Genomic DNA, 16,492 nt, shown 5'->3' on the forward strand with positions numbered 1-16,492 from the left:
GGTAATGGTTGCTGCCCCAGAGGGGAACAGTCTGTTTGTCAATAACTTGGTTGCCTCAGCTCTGTAGCTCAGACTTATCACATTGACACCACCGAGAGGCCTGATGGAGGACATCCAGAGGGTTATTTTGGACTTTTTTTGTCTGGTCTCCACTGGATTAGAACCTTGTACATGCCTGTGGCAGGGGGAGGTCAGGGCCTGATTGTCATTTAGTCAAAAATAGCTTCTTTTAGGCTTCAGGCTGCAAGGAAGTTGCTCTACGGTTATGGTGCCTCCTGGATCAACACTGCTCAACTGCTGCTAAAGCAAGTTGGTAGTCTGGGCTACTATAAATAGCTTTTCATTTTAAAAACTGAAGAAGTGGACTTACTCCATTCTATAGTTCTGCAGGCTTGGCAGAACAATAAACCACCTGTGTAACTGACTCCAGGCATATGGCTGTTTGAAGAGCCCTTTAACATCATTATGACCGCCAGCCTACGTCTAGGGCTACATGATTATAGACAAAGTTTTTAGCAATATTGTAGTCATGACTATTAATCACGATTATTTGTCATGTTAGGGAAAATATCTGGATTTTTATTGTACCACTTATAAACAAACAATATTTGAACGGCAGCTAAAATCGTGATCATGATTAATCATTTTGCAGCCCTATAGGCAATAGCTATAAACAGATACAAAGCACAGTTAGATCCAAATCTGTGGGAGGAATGTCCTTTTTGTTTACAGAATGAAACTGGTACATTTATTTGGTAAAATGTCCCCATCTGACTTCACTTTTTGAATGATTAAAATGATTGTTCAAGGGTTTTTTCTTTTCATTTGTTTATTTTTGGCTACATGTTGTAGGCCAAAATGGTCCTTGCAGCACTGTGGGTGGAGCACTCTTATTACAGGATGGTAGATGATATCAAGGCCTTAAGTGATAAATGGGCGGTTCGTGTGTTTTCTTTGGGGCAAAACAAAGAGCTAGTTGTCAACCTCTGAATAATCTATGTTGGTAAGTTAAGAAACTTGATTCAGTTTTTTCCTTTTTCTTTTCTCTTTTTTGTTAGTTAAAAAAATCTTTTACTTAAAAGTGATTGTTTTTGGAGTGATTTGCGTTTTCCTGTAGTGGGTAAATAAAAGGATTTGAACCTCTAACCTCTCTTCTTCTCTTCTTTTTCCTTCTCCCTGTCTATCCCTGTGATTGTCTCACGTTAGGAGGTGTTTGTGTCATATTTTGTTGTGCCGCAGGCCTGTTCTCTAGCTGGCTTAAAAAAAAAAAAAAAAAAAAAAAAGTCCACGGGGGCTCCTTGCAAGCCTTGTTCTGATTTTCTGTGTCTCCAGCTATTCCCTACTCCCACACAATGACAGGGTCGAGACCCGCATTCGCCTGCCCCGAGAGCCACTGCAATACACACAACTGTGGAAGCGCACTCGGGCACACAAGACACGCGTTCACAAAGACCACACATACACTTGTAAACACTTTTTCACTCGGGAGTTTTACCCCGAAGGAAAGAACTAATTTACTCTTGCAGAGGGTTCAGAGGTGTCGCAGAGTGTTTATTTGACTGTGCGTGGGTCTGTGTGTGCGTTTGTGTAGGTGACCTAACACAAATACGTGTGCAAAGAGTAAAAGGTGGTGTGATTATTGATCTGGACTTTTCACAGGGTGTTTTGGAAAAGGCAGTTCTATAGAGACTCAGCATTTAATTACTATATTACTATTATTCTTCCTCCTCTCATTCTCACTCTCCACAATGCTTTTTCTATGTGTCAGTCAGTCAAAAAAAGAAATACTATAGGTTTGAGCATGCCTTGGGCCCAAACATACAGACTGCACAAGCAGAGGAAACCCACTTGAATAAATGGACCAGTCATAGGCCTTTTTGGTTTTCGTGTGGGGAATGCAGACTGGCTGAGCATTACCCAATAGCTATCAGAGTGAGGGCAATCAGTCACTCACAAAGACCAAATGGCAACGGACATTACATTTAGGGGTGTAGTTAAGGTGCTATTGATTTCTTGTGTTGTAAAACTGCAAAATTCCTTCTGAAATACACTGCACAGGCCCAGTCAAAAAAGGATTGTTATCTATGTGATAACTTCTTGAAGCCCCTAAGATCTTGAATGCTTAATTCTAAGTGATTTTCAGCTTGACACAAGGTCAATAACTCCATCCTGTCACCTGCGAGGCCATATGGATTAACGGCTAAATTGATTGTCCCCTTCACATCTTTTTCTGCATCTGGAAATCCCTTCATCAAACTAAATAAGTTCGGAATGGGGCGCTCAAGACATAATGGATATAGATGGACCCCCCCATTTCTCAAAGAAGGACAAAGTTATGTTACTGTAAACGCAGCTTTCATGTTGTATCAGGTTGGGAGAAGCTTCATGAGAGACAAGGAAGCTTGTGTGCGTCTGTGTGCGGAGGAAGGAATTAAACGTGACACCTGCTGGGCCTGTGGTAGATGTTCCTGTTGTAAAGCTTCTCTCAGGAGCTGAATCCATCATATAGTTGTCCACACCATACATGAACACACCCCCACAAATACATAGACTTGAACTCAACATAACACTTGCCCATCCCTCATCCTCTAAGTGTAGACATAAACAAAGAAAGAGCATTGATGCCAATTTTTTCCATTAAACTGTAAACGAACAAAAAAATAAATAAGCATTTTGAATCCAATCAAACAGCATAAGGACACGCCACACTTCTGCAGATTGTGGTTATTATATTTACGTCCTCCGTTATCGCAAACAAACACACGTGCATTTAGCGACCCGGAGATCTTCACGAAAGAAACACACGTGTCCTCCCCATTCACAGGTCAAAGTGGATTATTTCACATCACTTTGTCTCCCGTCATGCTATAAGATAGCAACATATCAGCGCAGCATAGATATTCCAAAAGAGTGAGGTTTGCGCTTCAACTAACACACACACAAGGAAGAAAAATAAATCACACACCCAAGATACCGCAGAGGCACAAAGGCACATTATTAAATTAGATGAGGAAACATGCGCCTTGTGCCTCAAAGACAAGACTCTTTCTCTTTTCACCTAATCCCAACAAAGGGATTCTTATTCCTTTGTTCTACACTCCCTCTCGTCTCCGTTCGGACAAGGAATGAGGGATCCAGGCAAGGGAGGAGTTCTTGCCAAGTCCAGGCGGAGAAGAAAAATCTTTCTGTTTCTTTGTTTGTTTAGTTTTCCACAGTTAATCTCAGCGCTGCTGATTAGCGGGTGGTACAGCACCCGGTCGTCTTCTCCTAGAGGAAGGGGAAGGAGAGGGGGGAAATAAGGGGTAGAGAATGAAAACAAACAAATACTTCCATCTCAAACCATCTCAGGAGATACAGGCCTTTGCCACACACATAAGCAAGCCTGTGCACAAATACACACGTTTTCTTGGCCAGAGAGAATACATGAAAGAAAGGAAATTAACAACAACATTAACAAGAAAATGGAAAAAAATAAATCTGCCACCCTGGGGACTGTCCATCACTTCAAACAACATAGGATTAATATTTCTAATCTGTTTTTGTATTTAATCACATCCACCAAGGCTAAGTAAGCGAAAACAAAAGTTACGGTAAAACCGTGTCCCAGTAAAGAAAGGGCCCTTAAAACTTGTAACACCCGGACCGTAAGAAAAGATGATCCTGGAGTGGAGACAGGTGAGACTTTTATTTGTCATGGTAATAATCACAGTTCTGAAACATAAGAATAACCTGATAAGTATTAACAGGACAAGATGCAGATGAGAAAACGAATAAAATGAACTGGGGATTCTGAAGAATTAATGAGGCTGGTAATAAACATAGTTAAGGACATGGGGGAAAACAAACTGCCAGAACGGGTGTAAAAAAAAAAAAAAAAAAAAACAACATCCCAGCTCTTATCAATATTCATGCATTAGTTAGAAAATGAAGAATTGATATGGGACATGTTGGGCCTGTTTTTATTCAACTCCGTTGTCCTGACTGTGACCTTGTAATCCAAAGTGCTTAATCAACCAACAATCTGGATGACTACCCTGCCTAAATTTGCACTGCTAGGTGGATGAGGCAAGAATACATTATCATTGAACATCCACTAGGAGCCTGGCCATTGATTCTCAGTCAATAGTGAACAGTAATATTTTGACGACCCATTAACCCGAGCCTTGTGATGTCATCGCTGTTTAAGATTGTCCCATGTTTTTAATCTTTTAAAACAACAGTGTTGTTGATAATTCTGCATATGTATCTAATCTAATTTGCACAATACTTTACATATAAGTGTATGTTCCAAAGTCAAATGTTACATTTATATTTTATAGTTGTATTTAGATTGTTATTGTTATATATTTATACTCATATATTGTAGCCCTTTCAATTCCAATCCATATTGACTTTGACTTATATTGACCTTTTTTATCTAACCAATTATACTGAGGATCTTGTATACTGAGCATTGTACAACCTGTGTTCTGCAACAACAATACAATAAAGGATATTCTGTTCTAATGGATGTTTTTACTAACAATAGACGCACAAAAGTATATTGGCTTACAGGACCTGAGGGAAATAGATGGAGGGAAGAGAGGGCTCAAAAGCAGAGATGGAGGATGGTCTCGAGACGCAGAGAAACCCAGACCATGAGTCTCAGGAAGCATTAGCTCCTCTCCCCATGGATCCTGTAATGATAGAGGGAAGAGGGAGCAGAGAAATGAGAGGGATGGTGTGCTGACTTCCAAAGCAGAAAGCACACATGTCTAGAAACATGAGGAAATAAAATCCACAATATTTACAGAACACTTTTTTTTTTTTTTTTTCTCGAACCTCTGTTGGCAGAGGAACAACAGTTCTGCGCAGGAGCCTTTCAGGCACAGTACTGAGTTTCTGCGTTGGTTTCAGAGTCCAGTACACAGCTGTTTACAGAAAATAGATTCAAGTGTAACCACATGCATTAGAGGCATATAATGCAAGCAAAGTGACAGCCGTTCCACTGCTTGTCTTGACAGCTGGCCTGATTAAAACACCAGCGTATCTGTTCCATTGGACGCAGATGAGACGTGGCAGAAATGCTTTCTGTGTAGACATGCCGTAAGATTTCAGTGAGCTGTAGAGTAAGTATTATTTGACAGGGGCAGAGACGCTGCTTCACTTTTTTCAATCTCTGAAGTGGCTGATCCGTATTTGTCATAGAGACAGAAGAGCAGTTCTCAATGTTTTGTCTCTCAGTAAAATTGAATTAATCTGCAGGTCATTGTAAAATGAAGATAAATATATGACATTAACAAAAAGATCAATGTACGCACAGTATTAGTACTTTTATAGTTTGGTCTTTTTGTAATCAGAGCCTGGATGTAGACTTTGCAGCTCTGCTCATTGACTTGTTTCACTCTCCAGACTGAAGACCTCCTTCATAACTGACAAAGGCTTGCTAGCTCGCCAATTGTCTCTCCCACAAAACTGATGCATGTCCTTGTGTGTCTATAGCTGCGATTCATTTTCCTGAAGCGTTTACACTGTCTACAGGACGCAGAGTGCTGCAGCAGCCTTGAATCACCTTTCTGTGATTGGTTTCTTGCTCTGGAGGGCTCCGCTGGTGAAAATCACTTCGGCCTGAGTCTCGCACATCCCATCGGTGGTATAAGTGGTATCTGGAGGACCGGGAGCGTGAGAAGAGCCATCTCTCAGTGCACTCTTGTTCCTCCTTCATCTGTGTAGCAGACACGTGACAGGTGTTAATGCAATCACCTTTCTTTGTCATCTTTGCCCATTTTGGTGAAAGGCAGTTATTGAAAGGTTACTTGTCACTAACTACGCATTCAAAGAAAGCGATAAATAAAAATAAAGATATCCACTTCATTTTTTACAGCATTACTGGGTTATATGTGAATTATAAAATTATATTAAGTTTTGTGAGAGGCTTCTGCCACTGTTCATTTGAGTAAAATTACATACACTCAATCCAGCTTTACAACAGATAACTCCATCCATGGCATTGCACCTTACCGTTCCTATACATATTTAATTTATCTCTTGTCAAATTGTACAAATGCAGGCAGTTTAAAATTTATTTTGCTAAGACTAGACATGTTATCTGAATCAGGCTACAGCCGATCAGTAGGCCTAGACTCAAAACATGGGACTCTTTAGAAATCCCCCAGAGCCATCGGGAAAGTTTGCACTGCTTGAATTTTAATTAGACCAAAGGATACTGTAGGTGACATGGCTCAGGAGAATTTGATGTAACAAACAGTGATAAAAATACAACTCAGCACCCCATACTTTGAATGTGTCACTCAAACATGTCACTCAGTTTTCAAACATAGCGGTAGGCCCACTAATCGCCAATCAGTCTTCTCTTTTTCTTTTTCTTAGATATTAATTAAGATGTACAGATGTATAACACCCAGTGTGTTACAGAAATTGCAACCCAGTGTCCTCCCCTCAGCAAAAATATTTCCTTTGTGTGCAGGTAAAATGACAACATTATTAGCAGCTAAAACTGAACGCCCTCCACACTCAACACGCTTCAGATCATTCTGAGGCGATTGGCTAGATCACAAATTGTGTTTTGTGACTGAGACTGTGTAGTGTCTGCTAGTGGAACAGTAGTGATAGCGTTTTTTAATGAAATCCAAATATGCCAGGAGAACAGTGCTGGGCATTTTCAGCAGTGCCATTTGCCAATAAAATTCTGTATGAATGCCAGTGAAATAACAAGGGCATAGCAATAGCCACTTCTCAGTCTTTGCACAGCTGTCATTTTGAGCTCCTCAACACTCCCCATAATACTGTATATTTTTTTAGCCATGGATGAAAAAATCTGTGCAATCATATCTAATACAAGAATAGCATAATCTAAAATGTATTAAAAAAAAGTTCATAAGAGCACAGTAAATGGACTTTTAAACACAATTGTAAAGCCCTGTCAGTTGGCTGCTGCTGCTGGGTGGTTGGGTGGGGTGGGGTGGGGTCTTCCACGCTCCTTTTGCCTTAATAATTTTCTTGCATCAAATGTAAATGTATGATTTCACCATATGTCAGTGGATAGATTGAGTTTAATTTGGTAACCACCAACTTCATGAAAGGTTAGACCAAGGTCTTCATAATCATCACAGTGATAAAAGGATTGGTCAGAAAATCCATAGTAAAGATATTAGAGCACATACTAAAGAATCAGATGGGAGGGTGGCCGGAGGTCACCATAGAGTCTTCAGTGTAGATGCTGTGGAGTGAGTGTGAGCACAGGTGAAACCCTGATTTTCTTGCAATGTTTTTTTTTTTTTTTTTTTGGAATCAAGGAAGCATTTATCATCCCGAGCCTATAGCAATGTCAGACTGAAGAGACTCCGCCCCTTGACTCTTTTTTGATCCCTTTTGTTACTGGAGACACTTCAGTTGGGCAGCTGCTGTCCTTTCCTTAATGCCGCTGCTTCGAGAGGAGAATACTCAGCAACACAACATCACACACATAGACTCACAGCAGCACACACACCAGTTACGGACAGACCACACACAAACACACACACACACACACACACACACAGCAGAGTGTGAAGGCCTGCAGTCAGTGACACTTCAAAGGCCCAGTGCTTGATTGGGCCACCTGAGGTTTGAGGGGAAAGACAGGACAAAGCTGCTCCTTTGAGAGGAGATTGGCTCACTTTTTTGCCCCACTTATGGCAGTCATCATGTTAAACAGAGTTTGAGGGTTCAGAAAATAAAACAAAAAAAGATAATGGTGTAAACATTATTGCTATTTATGAGATTTCTCTACATGACCTTTTTTCCAACTTTCCCATCACTTTGACTAATAATGTAAAGACTCTCCAGAGCCTCTTGAGGAAATTTTTGATGATACTAACTTGGGAGATCTTGACTTAACCATTTAAATGTTGCTCATGTTTGTTTATATTCTTGAGACGTGGGGAGTACACATGGGAAGTGATTAGCAACCATGTGTTGACAATATTGTAGCAATGATAGATGATAGAGACCTGACTGTAGCATTATTGTTGGACTCTGGACTGGACAGTTATTTATATCGGTAACTTGTCAATACCAAAATAAGAGATTTAATAATCAGCAAAGTCAGCCTGATTAGCTGCTTGCTACTTGTGTGAAAAATGGCATGAAAGAAAGGAAACACCACCTGTTTCAATTTCGTTCTACATATTAAATTAGTTGGATTTGAAACACATCATAACTCAATATACATAAAGATCAAATCAATGTGTCCCCTGTGATCTCTGGGGACCCCAGGTTGGGAACCACTGACCTAGGCAACAAGTTTCAGCACAACCACTGTTGATCAGCTGTTGTACCTTGGACTAACCAGACTCAGTTCTTATCAGAATAAGTTTATCTCAGTCAGTAAAGAGAGAAAAAAAATGAATGGAACACCATTTTGCTCGAGCAATTGGATATTCCCACAACCAATCAGCATCATTTTGTTGTAAACAAATTCAACTCCGTAGTGCTCAGATGACTCCAATGAGTACGTCACTGTTAATTTTCTGTCCATCCCCTCATAAAGCCCGCCCAAATAATTTCATTGGCCTGGCAGTTCCCAGTGGAAGGATTCCAGACCAGCTTTCTGTCAGCATGAATTTGTGGGCACAGAAGTTCTTCGGGCCTCCAGGCTTCAGCTGTCAGCTGCAAAGTGACGATCAAGCAAATCCTTTTATATGTGGACAGGGATTTAGAGGTGAAAAGTGGTCAAAGAAACGTGAGTGTGCCAAACATAACTTGAGTCATTTGGATCTCAGAGCTCATTAAAACAGTGATTAATCTGTCACTGTCTCCTGGCCTCTCACTGTCATGAGAACTTTGTGTCAATCTCTCCAAATGGCAACTAGATTTAATGAAAGGTAACATCTGCATGCGGACTCATGCATGTTGTCAAGGTTGTATGTGTGTGTGTACACACTGCTATGCGATGCTGCATGCTTACATCTGGCAGTGACTGACAGAAATGGCTGATGGCAGAAATGATAACTGATATGACTAATCTGTTTTAACGTGCTTGCGGTTTTCTGTTTTTCGAGATTTTTGGATTCTTATCACATCGAAAAACTATAGAGAGCTCTCACTCTTCCACATTGTGATTACTGACATTGCATTTCAAAGTAATCAGTAGCAATCACAAATATCTTATATAATCCTATATAAAAGGCATAGCATATGATTATAAGGTAGATGAATAAAGGGGGAATTAGAATAATAGACCGCCGACTGTGTTTTTTATGTGCTACTGATTTTACTTCAGTGTTCATTTTCTAGTAACGCTGATGAGGATATAATCAAATTGTTGTCTGTAAAGACAGACCAGCCTGCGTCCCTTCTGCAAGGTATGTTCATTGTAGACTTTCTGCCTCAAAGTGCATGTTAATGTGGTATTGGTAACAACATTTTTAAAACATACATTTTTTCCAGATCAGAATGGTTGCGTATCAATGAATCAGGGAGAATAAAGTCTCCGCTGCCACTGTAACACTCAAGACTTGGTGACTGGTGGTTGTGCATCTTGTCAGCTGGTCCACTGGTTTGGAACAAGCCGGGATAGTTTCTCCATTTGCATAAGGGAAGTTTAAATATAAAACTGGTGTAAGGCAGTGCAGGATTACACCACTCTGTCAGCAAGGAAAGATGTTAAGTACCTGTGGAAACTAAATCTCCAGTGGATGAAGTTGCAAATATGCACTCACAACTCAGAAATCACTCTTTTAATCCATAAAACTAATTTTGTGATGTGTAGCCAATATTTAAATGTATACTCTTAGAGCTGTAACTAAAATTAAACAAACAGTTCAAAACGAGGTCTGATTGCTAATGTTTAAAAGAATGAAAAACAACATAAAATCATATCTGTTGATTGTACCTGGGGATTGTTGCAATAAAAACAGTTCATTTCCACCTTTTATTTTTGTGGGAGTCCTCTGGGGCCTAAGCACTAGTTTTGAAGGCTAATGGCAACACAAACTGGAATGATGCCCCATAGTTTCTGAAAACCACAAAATGTATTTATAGCCATGGAGTTAAAGACTGTTCCAGGCAGTTATTGGTCCTGACAGGGCCATAAAAGGAAACTAAAACACTTGGTTCACAATGTGCTACTGCCTTAAAACTCTAAAGGTATATAAAGAGCACAATACTTCCTGCACCGCCACTACATAGTAGTATTGGATTAATTGGTGCCATGCATCCTGACGTGTCATTCTGGAAGATAATGGTCTGTGTAATGTTAAAAAAAGCATAGACCATGAATGTGCTGTATGTGTATGTGGTTTGAACAATATTCTTATTGAAGTAGAATGTTTCTACGAAGTGTGGCAACACGAGGGATAATTTACTCAGTTATGTCTCAAAACTCTTTTCTCTTTTGTATACAACCGACAACGCCACCTTGGGTTAGGGCCCAAGGACCCGTATTAAAGGTCAATTACCAACGATTACAAAAGGACACAGGTTCGTTCAATCAGGGAGAATAGGAGACGGAGTTCAATTATCACATACAAAAACTTTATTTTTGGCACTCTAAAATAAACAAGGCATGGGACAAAATGAAAATAATAAAAAAAACGGAGCCAACTGAGAAAAAGGATACGAGCTGGGGCTTACCGGCTGGAGGAGGAACCAACATGGGGAGTGACGTCCACAATAAAAATGAAAAGGGGGGCACCCCACTCACACAACCAAAAAAAAAACGTGAGGAGCGCACAAAATAAGCAGGGACCACCACACACACACACACAGGGGACCAACACCACCCGGGGAAGAACCACCACCACCGTCCACCTCCAGCTCTAGGGAAAATAAAGCACAGTCAACAGGGCTCACAATTAAAGGAAAACAAACAATATCCCACAATATAAACGAATTAAAGAATAATCAATTAATACACTAAGGAATAATACAATTAGATTAATCAAAAATCAAATTAACAAACAGATTAAAAAGTCTCTGGCCAGAGCTATCTACTCAACAGTAATCGTAACTAATCCATTTCTGACAAGTAACTGAGGGCTGAAATTAAGAAGTTTTCCCCCCAAATAGAACGTAAATAATTACAATAAACTCCCAAAATGACACCTTACTCAAGCAAAGCAAACCACTTAACCACAAAAATAAATAACCACAATAAACTTTACTATTAATCAGAAAAAAGAAACAAAATATAAATAAATGAATAAACAAAATTACACCACACCTTGAGAATTACATTTAAAACGCACACACCCGCAAACACTCACACACGCACGCAATCCAAACTAGGGGCTGGGGGTCCGGACTGGGCTCGTAATGTCCAGCACAAGCGGTAGCCACACACCCACGAACGCGCACCGCCACACGTGCAATAGCAGCAAAAAAACCCGGGCCAGCAGCGCGAAGCAGGCCGACCCAAAACGGCCGTCAAGAACCCAAAGTCAGGAGCAGCGAAATAACAGGAGCAGCGAAATAACAGGAACAAGGAAGTAGCAGTAGCAAGGTAGCAGTAGCGAAGTGGCGAGGCAGCCGTGGCTAATCAGCCGGAATTATTCAGTACCAGTCTTACTCTGCTTGGCGTCCAAACTACCGGCCTTTTATCCGGTCGGTTTCGGTCTCTACCAAAAAGGGAGAGGGGTGAAGAGGGTCGACGTAGCGGCGAGGGACAGCCACCACAACACCAACAATCCGCACTGTTAGAGGGAGAGGAGTGGAGAAAGGAGGAGGCTCAACACCTGGCCAAGACAATTAGCAGCAGCACACCACAACTCACCTAAACGCAAGTGATAGCGACCCCAGTGCCCTGCCAGGACCGCGTCAAGGATGCCGGATCTATCGGAAAGGTTATGTTTGAATTAACTGACACTAACAAGTGTGCACTTTTACCGGCATGCTGATGCGTGCCTACCTGTCCGATGCGGTGAGCAGCGGGGACAACCTGGAAGTGGGCGGGCCGACGAGGCAGGAAGCGAGAGGACGGGGGGAGAAACCTCTCCTACTTTTATCCTCTCTGTGTGACTAATGATTGGCCAGAGAGGGCAGGGTGAACCAGAAGTATTCAAGACAGTGGTGCCTCATACCACTACAATCCATCCCCCCCATTTTCATCGTTGACCCAACGATGCTGAAAAAAAAATCGACTCTAAGACCATGGTCTAAAGAAAGCAGACACAGAATTAGACTGAGCGGCTGAGGGCACGGCCTGGGCCGCCTCATTGGCAGGCCTGGGTAAATGATGGGGGTTTGAGTGTTGGCCAGCTGTAGATCGGGCCGTCCGTCGCCCAACAGGTTCACTCCTTGAAGGGGGACCTGCTGAGGACGTAGCCCTGACAGAAGACGGACACACCATCTGATGGGCAGGCAGTGTCAGGGGTAATGGTGCCATAAGTGGCACAAAAGTGTCATTGCTCCCAGAAGCAGGAGCGGCCAGAAGGGCCGAAGAAGCAGAGGACAACGGGACTGTCGAGTCAACAGGGATTGCAGATGCAGAGGCTGGTTGGACTGCACCAGCAGGATAACCCGCTGGCAGGGGAACAATGTCCCCTACCACAGCCATCAAGTCCTCGTCATCAGATGAACTCTCAGACGCTGCAGGCCGATCAAGTGAGATGCAAGGGGGAACAGGATCGTCACCTGAAGCAGCCATCCCAACTATGGCTTTAAGCAGTGTTCGATGTACCCGTCTGACCTTTACAAGGTCGTCCTCTGGTGCAACGGTATACACCGCACCATTGCCGTGGGGAGCTTTAATCACCCGATACACCACAGGTTTCCACCTGTCCTGGATCTTATGACGCCCCTTCCAGCCAAACTCCTTCAACCGAACTGCCTGGCCCACCACCAGCGGCTCTGACCGGACAGACTGATCATGATTTTCCTTCCGACGTTGGGCTACCTCCCTTAGCCTGTCCCGTACGCCTTCAAAAGCCAAGTGTAGCCGGGTCTGATGCTCCTGCACCCAATCATTTACTGTCCCCTCAACGGGGTCCTGCACCCTTCCCAGCAAGAAGTCGACAGGGAGCCTTGCCTCACGACCAAACATGAGGAAAAACGGAGACTCCCCAGTGGACTGATGCGGTGTGGTGTTGTAAGCGTACAATATCTGAGGTAAACAAGAGTGCCATTCACGCTTTCGAGAGCAAGGCAAAGTGCGGAGCAAATCATGAAGAGTGCGATTGAAACGCTCGCACTGACCGTTACCTGCAGGGTGGTACGGTGTAGTACGAGATTTTTCAATGTTGTAAAGACCACACAACTGCTGAATGAGTGCACTTTCAAAATTCCGACCCTGATCAGAATGAATGCGTGCTGGGACACCAAACTTTGAAAACCACTCTGTGACGAGCACCTGCGCCACTGTAGAGGCATGCTGGTCACGAGTGGGAATGGCAAGAGTGTATTTACTGAAAACATCAGTCAACACAAGAACGTTCTCCAGCCCATTATGGGTTGGTTCAAGCACAGTGAAATCCATCGCCAAGATTTCATTAGGCTCTGCAGCAAGCAAATGTCCCATAAAGCTACGAACCGGCGGCCCCGAGTCCTTAGCCACTTGGCACCGCTCACAAGTATGACACCAACGCCTCACGTCTGACGACATCCCCGGCCAATAACACCGCTGTCTAAGTACCTCCAAAGTCCTACCCACCCCCTGGTGGCCGTGATTTTGATGAACCTCCATGAGGACTTTATCCTTTAAAACAGCTGGCACAAGCACCTGGAGAACTGCTTCTCCTCCATCAGAGCGAGAGACTTGTCTGTACACCACCCCAGCCTGCTCAATCAAACGGCCCCACTGCTTGAGGAGCACCGAAGCTAGTGGGGACAACTGCTTGCGTTCCTTGTAGCTCGGATATCGTTTATGCTGCCAAAACACAAGGACTTCCCGGATCACCGGGTCGGCTCGCTGGAGTTCCCCGATGTCAGCAGGCAGATGCTGAGGCAAAGCCTGGACAGCAGCCTGATGTGCTACAGGCTCTCGAACCTGGAGAGCTTGTTTCAAGGGTGGTGGAAGCTGTGTCCCAGAGATGATCGTTTCAAGATCCACAGATCTGGATGGATGCAACCGAGACAGAGCATCTGCATTTGTGTTACTCCTGCCGGAGCGGTAACGGATCTCAAAATCAAATGACGCAAGTTGGGCTGCCCAACGCTGCTCGAGGGCTCCAAGTTTAGCCGACGAGAGGTGGGTAAGCGGATTATTGTCTGTAAAGACAATACATTTGTGGCCAAGCAAGTACTCACGAAATTTGTCTGACATAGCCCATTTTAGTGCCAGGAACTCGAGCTTCATAGAGCTATAGTTTGCTGGGTTGCGTTCAGTTGGCCTCAGACTTCGGCTGGCAAAGGCTATGGGCCGAACTTTTCCTCCCTGCTCTTGTGAGAGCACAGCGCCCAGGCCCCCATGGCTGGCGTCGACTTCCAAGACAAACGGAAGGGAGAAGTCAGCGTATGCCAATACGGGTGCAGTGGTGAGCTTAGATTTTAAAGCTTCAAAGCTCTGCTGATGTTCTCTAGTCCACTTCTCCAAAACCTGCCGCTCAGACCGTCGGGACTTTGATGCCACCAGCTCCGCAACAAGGCGATGTAAAGGGGCAGCCAACTTGGCGAAGCCCTCCACAAAGCGGCGATAGTAGCTCGCAAACCCAAGAAAAGACCGCAGCTCCAAGATGGTGATGGGAGGCTGCCAGTCGGCTACCACTGCGACCTTGCTGGGGTCGGTGGAAACACCTTCGGCCGAAATGATGTGGCCCAAGTAACGCACCTCTTGTTGGAAAAACGCACATTTAGACAACTTCGCCTTCAGACCTTCATGCTGTAACCGCTGCAGCACCAGTTCCAACCTCTCCAGATGTTGATGAAAGGTGGAGGAGAAGACCACAATGTCGTCCAGATACAAGAGCAACGACTGACACTGCTGATCCCCAAAAACCCGTTGCATGAGTCGTTGGAACGTGCTGGGTGCATTACACAACCCGAAAGGCATGCGGTTCCATTCAAAAAGCCCGAAAGGAGTACAAAATGCGGTCTTGGGCCGGTCGGCCTCTGCCACCGCAACCTGATGGTACCCGCTGGCTAAATCCATAGTGGAAAACCAGCGGGCTCCAGTGAGTGCATCCAGCGATTCCTCAATCCGAGGGAGAGGAAATGCGTCTTTTCTCGTTCTGCTGTTAAGTTGCCTGTAGTCTACGCACAAACGCAGACTTCCATCCTTCTTTTTAACTAGCACAATTGGTGAAGCAAACGGACTGCAGCTCTCCCGGATGACCTGCGCACCAAGCAGCTGGTTAATGTGCTCTCTGACCGTTTCATATTCCGATGGCGGAATACGCCGGTAGCGCTGACGGACTGGAGTTTCATCAAGAAGTGGGATTTCATGTGTTACCAGGTTGGTGTAACCCAGGTCACTGTCATGAGAAGAGAATACAGAAGCGTATTTCCACAGAAGAAGTCGAGCCTCTTTCTGCTCCTCAACGGACAAAGCAGACAAATCAACTGCATCAATTTGATCTCGCAGTGTAGGAGTCACAGCCTGGGACGCAACCGTAGCCAGGTAAGATGGAACTTCCTTAATCCCAGAAGGTGAGCTCACCACACAAACCTCACGTAAAGCGCCAACTTCTGTACGAGGGTAAAGCAACACATCAGAAGTGCCCACATTAACGACAGGTATGTACACAGTCCCTCTCTCAACTCGAACCAGTGCTGGAGATGTCAGCAGCCCAGCGGGGAGGCCCTGCTCAGAAGGTTCAAAGAGAACAGTAACCCCAGAATACTGGGTAGAACAAGTGGCTGGAACAAACTGCATAGTGCCACCAGCAATGCGGCAAGCTTTCTTGCCTCGCAGTTTGACTTTACCAATTACATCAGGAGGTGAAGTCAGAGAAGCTTGATGGCATCTCTGCAATGCCTGCACCACAGACTTTGGTGCTTCTGTGACAATGGGCAGATCGAACAGGGCGGAGCCATGTTGCCCAAACAAAGTGCTATAGCACCTACGCAAGATGTTCATCCCTAAGACACCTGGGGCAGGAGGAGATGCATCAGCTGGAGGATCCTTGACAACCAATAGTCCACACCCTGGCAAAATCCTACCACAGAGCTCGACTTCAAGCTCCAAGTAACCAAGGTATGGAATGGGCAATCCATTGGCCGCCTGAAGCTGAAGCCAATGGCAAGACTGGAGTTTCTCTTGGCCCCAAATTGCAAAGTGTTGCCGAAAAAAGCTTTCTCTGACAGTGGACACCATGGACCCAGTGTCCACTAAGCACGGGACCTTTACTCCCCCCATAACCACATCTACATGTGGGCATGCACTGATTAGCTTAGTCTCTTCCCCACCCCTTAGTCTGACTGGTGAGCCATTGGCTGCTCCCCTCGAACTTTGGCTCCGCAGTTCGACGGGCGCTAGTTTCCCGAATGCTGAGCTGGATCCCGCTGCGAGGCTGGCCGCAAAGAAGGAGGCAATGTAGGTGGAGGAGGAGCACGCCCCCCTCTGCACTCCCTGGCAAAA

The 16,492-nt window shown here is 44.2% G+C and overlaps 1 long non-coding RNA gene across 1 annotated transcript in view; it reads right to left on the bottom strand.

The window, feature by feature from the left end:
• Positions 1 to 1,874: 1,874 nt before the first annotated feature.
• LOC125014065 overlaps positions 1,875 to 16,492 on the bottom strand; it is a 132,702-nt gene continuing 118,084 nt past the window's right edge. Inside the window, exons 3-4 of the long non-coding RNA XR_007113430.1 lie at positions 5,552 to 5,704; positions 1,875 to 4,676 (exon numbers count right to left, since the gene is read on the bottom strand). This is a non-coding gene — a long non-coding RNA (uncharacterized LOC125014065). The remainder of the gene's footprint in view (positions 4,677 to 5,551; positions 5,705 to 16,492) is intronic.

Source organism: Mugil cephalus, chromosome 9 (genome assembly GCF_022458985.1).
Source record: "Mugil cephalus isolate CIBA_MC_2020 chromosome 9, CIBA_Mcephalus_1.1, whole genome shotgun sequence".
In the NCBI taxonomy this organism is placed as follows: domain Eukaryota; kingdom Metazoa; phylum Chordata; class Actinopteri; order Mugiliformes; family Mugilidae; genus Mugil; species Mugil cephalus.